We start from the raw sequence: 9,007 nt of genomic DNA on the forward strand, positions 1-9,007 counted from the left end.
CCAAAGATGACAATACCTAGATCTATGTTTTATGTCTAGCTAGGGGCGTTAAACAATAGCGCTTGTTGGGTGGCAACCCAATTTTATTTTTATATTTTTGGTTTTATTTTGCAATAAATACACATTATTACCTCTGTAATAATTGTGTTTCAGTGTTTTAATTATTTTTTGTGCCAAGCAAGACCTTTGGGATGGTCTATGGTGATAGTTGATTTGATCTTGCTGAAAAACAGAAACTTTTATGCCCAATAAAACAATTTTGGGAAATCACATAAGCGTGCTTTTGATCTGAATTTTTTACACAAGATTTATATACAAATTTCACATATTGTACTAATTTTTTCAGAATTGTTGGATTTACATAAGTATACAAAGTTTTCAGATTGCTACAGACTGTTCTGTTTTTGACAGATTCTATTTCCTATGTGTTGTTTGCTTATTTTGATGAATCTATGTGTAGTATCGGGGGGTATGAACCATGGAGAAGTTGGAATATAATATATATTACACCAATATAAATAAAGAATGAGTTCACAACAGTACCAAAACATGCTGATTTACTTTCTTATACTAACGAATCTCATGAGTTTTTTGTTGAGTTTTGTGTTGTGAAGTTTTCAAGTTTTTGGTAAAGATTTGATGGACAACGGAATAAGGAGTGGAAAGAGCCTAAGCTTGGGTATTCCCAAGGCACCCCAAGGTAATATTCAAGGACAAGCAAGCATCTAAGCTTGGGGATGCCCCGGATGGCATCACTGTTGTCTTCAATCCATCTGTAAATTTACTTGAGACTATATTTTTATTCACCACATGGTATGCATTTTGCTTGGAGCGTCTTGTATGATATGAGTCTTTTCTTTTTAGTTTGCCACAATCATCGTTGATGTACACACCTTTTTAAAGGGACACGCATGAGTTGTGAGTTTATTAAAATACTCTTTGTGCTTCACTTATATCTTTTGACCTAGGAAATTTGCTCTAGTGCTTCACTTATATCTTTTTAGAGCACGGCGGTGGTATTATTTTATAGAAATTGTTGAACTCTCGTGTTTCACTTATATTATTTTGAGAGTCTCTAAACAACATGGTAATTTTCTTAGGTTATGAATTTAGTCCTAATATGATGGGCATCCAAGAGCGATATAATCACGTGGCGATAGCTCCCACCTAGCCCTCCCACCTTTGTGCCGGTGGCCACTCCGGCCCCAGCGGCCACAAGCCCTACCAGTCGCCGCTCCGGCGCTGGTAGCCATCCCCTCCTTCGTGATGGCTCCATTTGCCCTTAACTTTGATTGTGGGAAAAAGTTTCAAGCGGATATGAAGGCCAAGTTTGGGCACCCGGTGGTCTTCTCCCCGGGCTTTCGTCAAAAGGAATTCACCTTGGTGGTTTCATTTCGCCATGCCTCCTTTAGGCTCAATGTGCACATGGTTAGTATATCTCTCCTTGCCATGTTTGGGGGCTATGCCCAAGGTTTTCGTGTTCGTCTCTTGAAAGATAGATCTTTCAAGTTCTCGGTGGCCTCAAAAGCGGTGGGTTTTGAGATCTACAATGCTGGTAATATTGTTGAGAAGGATTTGGATGTGGGTTTCAATCTTTGGAATTTTGGGGGCCCGAATTGGCAACGAGAAGAAGCTCTATGTTATGCTGAACTTGATAAAGAATGGACTCTAGTGGGTAGATCTAGCAAAGCCATTGTCCCTCACTCCGGCGATCACTGGAGTTATTCTGCGGTGGTCCGGGACGGCCAATCAGTTTTCGAACGATTATCGGGACCCATTCAAGATGGCTCTAATCAAGGTATTAACGACACTTCATTACACGTCAATCCTGGCCATAACAGGCTCCAAATGGAGCGTCAGGTCATGCAACGTTCTTTTGCTCGTAACCACGTGGTTTGCCATGAATGCGGGGCCAAAGGTCACATGGCTCGTTTTTGCACCACCCCGAACCTTCCTAGGCTTTGGCCGTTTATCCACTTTGACTCTTTCCCGAGCCCACCAGCACAGGCTTGGGCCGAAGGGGTTGTGGAGTCTTGGTTCCGCTGTATTGGGCCGGCGCCACAGACTCGGCAGGTGCCTTCATTTAAGGAGTTGGTCAAGGATTTTTTCCCAAACTTTCAGCTGAGACCGTCGCTTGCCTCCTCGCCTTCCACTTCAGTTTCCTTCTCTGCCACCAACTCTGCTTCTGCCTCGACAAGTTCGCCTCCGCTACCATTGCTGTCAGACAGAGCTTTGGTCACCACCTCACCGGAGCCTTTGCCTATGGCCAACATTCCCATAGACCCCCAACCTTTTGTTCCCCATGGCTTTCAGATTCAGGAGATTGCTGGCCGCAATGGGGTTTCTCGCGCGATTGTTCCTCATCGCCCGAGACGGCATGAAGACTGGGCGATTGCCACTATCCACCCACATCCAGACGAGGTATTTTTCCCAAATGTGCGTGAGGTTCTGGAAGAGTTTCTTGAGGGAGAGGAACAAGTAGGTTTTAGAGAAATCCAGCCCTGTCCTTTTGGAGAGGCCTATGTCAGGTTCACGCACGTCAGAGACAGAGATAGGCTTATTCAGCAAGGTTCGCATGCGTTTGGTGATGTCTTTATTTCATTTACTAAGCACAATCAAGGAAGAAATTGGCGTAGGGTACATTTCAACAGAACTTGTTGGTTGCTGTTTGTGGGAGTTCCATTTGATTTCTGTAATACTGAAGATATTGCTTCTGCGATTTCTAAGTGGGGCAAGATCATCAGTTGGGAAAAAGAAGATGCTTTGAAGGGTAAGATTTTGGTCAAGGCTAGAGTTACTGAACTTGGTGATATCCCTAAGAGTATTAGATGGTCTGAAGGGGAAATATTTGAGGAGGAGTCTTGGACCTGCTCTGTTGAGGTACTCCTTGAGGAAATGATGGGGGGTGGACCTGCAGATGAGGATCCTTTTCGACCTGAGGGGGTGAACCCTCACCCTGTGCCACAACATGCAAATGACTTTCCAGGGTTTCCACCACTGCCTAACCCTAACAATCAAGCTCCTAATGATGATTGGGATGATTGGGAAGAGCAGGATGAGCAACAGGATCATTGGGCTTTCCCACAGCCAGCACCTGTCCCTCCTCAACAGCATCAAGTTGAAATTCCTGCCTTAGCTGCAGAAGGAGCTCCTAACAGCAGCATTACTACCATAGTTTTACTGTCTGATGGCCTGCTTTCTCTGACTCACTCTGCTAGTGAAGAGGTCAACCAAAGGGCTCGGGCTCCCCCCATTAGTCAAGGGCTCCTGAACATTGCATTAGCTTATGATGCAGTTGAAGAAGATGAGAATTTTCAGAATATTCAGCACAATGTTGCAGAACCACAGAATGACAACTTGGTGACTGCTGAACAGATTCTGCATGTGGCTCCTGTAGCACAGCAACACCTGCAGTCAGAGGGTGTTGTGATGCCAGTTCCCACTCCAGGAACCTCCTCTGTCAGAGATCTTGAAGCTCCTGGTTCCTCTTTGCCCACTATTCAACAAGACAAACAGACTGAGATTTTGATGGAAGTACCTGCTACTAGAAACTATACTGTGCCCCTGGAAGTTGTTGCTAATGCAACTGTGGCAGACTCTTTTCCTTCGCATCAACCAGATATTAAGGGCAAGGCAGATGTTCCAGTACCCCACTGTGGTTCCCCATCTACAGCAAACCCTAAAGGTAACTATGGGACCTTCTCATTACCAGGCTCTCCTTCCTTGCTTACCTTGCATACATTGGCCCAAGATCATGCTTTACAAATCATTGATGGTTCTCATTTGATATCTGAAGAAGGACTGGATTTATGGATTCAACACTTTGCACCAACAACACAAGGAGCTACTCCAACTTTCAAAATTGAAATACCAGTAAGTTGGTTTAACTTCATAATTCACTTATCGTTGACACCTGACAAGTTTGGATGGACCATGCATTTGCTAAAGTCTGGTGTCTGGAAATTTTTGAGTGCTAATTGTGCTCATGAGCACACTTTGCTTTTTTACATTCCTAATGAATGCGCAACTTCTCAGGCACCTGCATGTAAGGATTTCATCCTAGGGCTAGGCAAAGAAAATTAGGGTATTAGCCCTGCTGCACATTCTTCCACTGGGGCTAGCAGCCCTCTTCAGCAGGTGTCACCAAGTAATCCCCTGCCCCTTGGAGAGGCCATATCAAGGAAAAGGAGGGAGAAGGAATTTATGATAGAAGCTGAGGTAAGAAGAAGTTATAGGATTAAAAAGGACAACAATGGATATAGGAGGAAGTCTTGTGTCACTCAGACTTGTTTACCATGTAATGCTATACCTCCAATTATTCACAATTCAGTGGTTAAAAACCTATCTAAATCTTTCTGCAAGGTTGCTGAGGAAGAGATTCAGGAGAAGTTGACCGAGAAGCCCAAGAAGAAGGGGCAGGATGATGTGGCTAAGGTGTCCAAGGCCACAGCAGAAGCAGCAAATTCCAGGCCTGTGTGATGACGTGCCTGCAACATCAGTTTATGATAGGTAGCAGAAGGAACTGCTACTCTCTTTTGGGAACTACTTGTCCTATGTATGCAGTCAAATGTAATGCTTACAACTGCTGCACTATGCTTGTTTGCCCTGGTAGGCACCTTTTGCATGCTCCATGTACTCTGCTGCTGTGTCAGCTCTGGTATTTCCTTGTGGTTAAGACTACTATTTCCTCTGATGCTATGGAAGCCTCTGGCCATCATATGTGGTTGCACTGGTTCACCTGCTCTTCTGCTTATGTCTCCTGCTGGAATGTGTTATCTTGCTTTCAGTGTTCTGTCCTTTTGGTGGATCCCAATACTTTTGTGGCCTGGAATAGTCATCAGGGGATGGACCTTGCTGATTACAATAACACCAATTTGATTGTTAATGAATAACAATAAAACATGGAATATCTTAAACTGGAATGTGAGGGGCATTAATTCCTCAGATAAGTGGTTGGCTATTAGGCAAAAAGTGGAAGAAAGTGCTGCCGGAATTGTTTGTCTTCAGGAAACTAAGAGAGAAATCTTTGACCTATCCTACATTCATAAAGTTTGTCCTCCTAGGTTCAATAAATTTGAGTACTTACCTTCCATTGGGGCATTAGGTGGAATTCTCACTGTTTGGAATGGGGCTCTATTCTCTAGGGAGCTAATGTTTCAAAACAAATTCTCATTATCTATTCAGTTCACATGTAGGACATCCACCAAAAGTTGGGTCCTCACAAACATCTATGGTCCCTGCAATCATGAAGATAAATTGAGTTCATTGATTGGTTTGGCAACATTCAAATGCCTAGTGATATAGATTGGATTATTATGGGGGATTTTAATTTCATCAGAACCCCTGAAGACAGAAACAAACCTGGAGGGGATGTAAATGAAATGCTCATGTTTAATGAGGCAATAAGTGAACTTGGACTGATTGAATTACCCCTTAAAGGCAGACAGTTTAGCTGGAGTAATATGCAGGACAACCCACTCCTGGAGAAATTAGATTGGTTTTTTACCTCTGCAGCTTGGATGACCAGCTATCCTGATACCTTGGCTCTTCCCATGGCTAAACCAATTTCTGATCACCTACCTTGCATGATTAAAATTGGCACAAATATCCCAAAGTCTAGAGTGTTCAGGTTTGAGAACTACTGGCTCAATCACAGTTCTTTTAAACAAGTGGTTCAGAATGCTTGGGCTATTCCAGTAGGTCATTCAGACTGTGCTAAGAAGATTACTGCAAAATTCAAGAAATGTCAGAAGAGCTCTAAAGTTGTGGGCCAAAAATCTTGCTTGCCATAAGAAGCAAATTGCAGATATAAATGACTGTATATTTCTCTCGGATATGATTGAGGAATTCAGAGACCTTACTCTATTTGAAAATAATTGCAGGACCTTGCTCAAGGAGTATCTATTAACTGTGCTCAATGATCAGAAGATTTATTGGAAACAGAGAGGGAAAATTAAAGGAGTCAAATTTGGAGATGAAAACACAAAATTCTTCCACACTAAAGCCTCCATTAATCATAGGCACAATAAGATTGCTATGCTACTGAACAAGGATCAAGTTGAAGTAACAAATCATGATGGAAAGGCTGCAATCCTCTGGGAGGCTTTTAAAAATAGATTGGGACAATCTAATGGACACTCAATGCACTTTAACCTTAATAATCTTTATGAAAACACAGTGGACCCACAAATCTTCATTGATCTAGAACAGCCTTTCTCCCAAGAGGAAGTTGAGGAAGTGGTGAACCACCTACCTACTGATAAGTCCCCAGGGCCAGATGGATTCAATAATGAGTTTATTAAGAGTTGTTGGGATATTATTAAAGTTGATGTCTTTGAACTTATATTAGAATTCCATGCTGGGAATGTTAATCTTGAAAGCATTAACTCCTCTTTCATCACCCTAGTGCCCAAAATAGAAGTGCCACTTTCTCCTAATGACTTCAGACCAATCTCTTTACTAAATGGAGTGCTCAAAATCATTACAAAACTGTTGGCAAATAGACTACAAGGAGTTATTCTACAGTTGGTGCATATTAATCTATATGGCTTTCTCAAGGATAGAGTGATCCAGGACTGTCTTGGTTGGGCATATGAATACATTCACCAGTGTCATAAATCTAAGGAAGAAATCTTAGTTATAAAACTGGATTTTGAGAAGGCATTTGATACAATTGAGCATGATGCAATCATTGATATTTTTAGAGCTAAAGGATTTGGAGAGAAGTGGATTTCCTGGATGGAAGCTCTGTTCACAACTGCATCCTCCTCTGTATTACTAAATGGAGTTCCTGCGAAAAGAATTTATATAAAGAGGGGAGTAAGACAAGGAGACCCTTATTCTCCTTTAATCTTTGTGTTGGCTGCTGATTTGCTACAATCCATTCTTAATAAAGCCATGAGATTAAACCTGATCACTGCTCCACTTCAAGTAAACTCATGCCCCCATTTCCCAATTGTGCAATATGCAGATGACACCTTACTGGTTATGCAAGCTGATTCTAGGCAGTTATTCTGCTTAAAAGCACTCCTGAATACTTTTGCCACAACAACTGGACTAAAAGTTAATTATGGGAAGTCCATCCTGGTACCCTTGAATATTGCTGAAGACAGGGTAGAAATTTTTACAAACACCTTGCAGTGTACTAGAGGACAATTCCCATTTACCTACCTTGGCATGCCCCTGGGAATATACAAACCAAGTGTGGAACACTGTCTCCCCCTAGTTAATAGGATTGCAAAAAGAGTGGCTGGTATCTCTATCTTCATGACCCAAGATGGAAAATTAATGTTGGTCAAGTCAGTCATGACATCTTTATCAGTCTTCTTCATGTGCTGTTTGGACATTCCTGTTACTATAAAAAAAGCAGATCATTAAGTACTTGAGGCACTGTCTTTGGAAAGGGCCTGATATGGAGGACAAAAGGCCTGCCTTGGTGGCATGGACTACAATATGCAAACCAAAAGACCAGGGAGGCTTAGGGGTTCTAGACATCTTTACTCATAATAAAACCCTGCTCATGAAAAATCTTCACAAATTTTTCAACAGACATCATATTCCCTGGGTCAACTTGATTTGGGAAACATACTATAGTGATGGAAAGCTACCAGGGGACAACATGATTGGATCATTCTGGTGGAAGTCCAACTTAGCTCTCATTGATCAGTACAAGGCTATTGCAAGATGTAATGTGGGTGATGGTGTCAGTGCTTTCTTTTGGGATGATCTATGGAGCCAAGCTATACTGAAACATCAATTTCCTCACGTGTTCTCTTTTGTTAGAAACACACAGCTGAATATCCAACAAGTATTGCAGACTGAATACCTGCAGGATTTATTCTTCCTCCCCTTAACAACTGAGGCCTATGAGGAATTCTTGCAAATGGAAGACATTTGTATAGCCATGAGACAATCTAAGCATTTAGACTCTTTGGACACATGGAGCTACATTTGGGGGACTGAACACTATTCCTCTATCAAAGCATATAAAGTCTTAATTGGTCACAAACAGACTCCCCCACACTTCAACTGGATCTGGCAGAGTTCATGCCAACCAAAGCATAAAGTCTTCTTCTGGCAACTTCTTCATGATCGAGTCAACACCAGAAACTTACTTAGAAGGAAGAATTTTGTGTTGGAGGAGTACAACTGTGCTGTGGGAGGTTGTCAACAAGAAGAAACACTGCACCACCTCTTTTGGGGCTGTCCATTTGTTCAATAATGCTGGGACTTCATTTGCCCAACAAGAGCTCCAAACCTATCTGTGTTAGAAGCATTCCAAGACCTCAAAGAAAAGCTAAGGTACCCATTCCACATGGAGATAATCATTCTAGGAGCATGGGCCATTTGGATAACCAGGAACAATAAGATCTTTGAAAATATTGCACCATCATTCCAAGGGTGGGAGTTCATATTTCTGGAGGAACTGAAGCTTCTCAAATATAGAATGAGGAAGAAGCATGAGAGGCAATTTACAGATTGGCTTGACAACTTGTTGTAATCCTTTGTTCTTAGGATAGTTGGTAGTCTAGGTTTTTTTCTATTTCCTTTCTTTTCTTTCTTTTTGTTTTCCTAGGCTTTAGTTTTTCTAGTCCTCTTCTTTCTTAGGCTTACCTCAAGCCTTTTAGACTGCTTTGTTCCTCTGTGATAGAGGCAAGGGTCCCGATGTTTCGATGAGATGGTGGCTATCGTTTTCTGTGGGAGTCGACTTTGACGATCCGACTACGAACGTGCGAGACGTCGCGCCTTAGCAATCGCTAAACCAACTTCCGAGGGTTATTGACCACGCCAGAGCACGATCAACCTGACCACGAGGGTCTGTTTCCTGCGAGCAAACGAAGAACAAGCAAGAAACTGAGATTGCAATCGGGATATTGCGAATATAAGATGAAAGCTTTATTGATCAAGGTGGGGTTCTGTGACGTCTTGGTCTGGTCGTTGGACACAAACGAAGTACGCGAAGTTGCAGCTATGGCAAACTTTTAATCTAAACAAAACCCAAAGTCTA

The sequence above is a fragment of the Triticum dicoccoides genome, chromosome 7A, assembly GCF_002162155.2.
Source record: "Triticum dicoccoides isolate Atlit2015 ecotype Zavitan chromosome 7A, WEW_v2.0, whole genome shotgun sequence".
In the NCBI taxonomy this organism is placed as follows: domain Eukaryota; kingdom Viridiplantae; phylum Streptophyta; class Magnoliopsida; order Poales; family Poaceae; genus Triticum; species Triticum dicoccoides.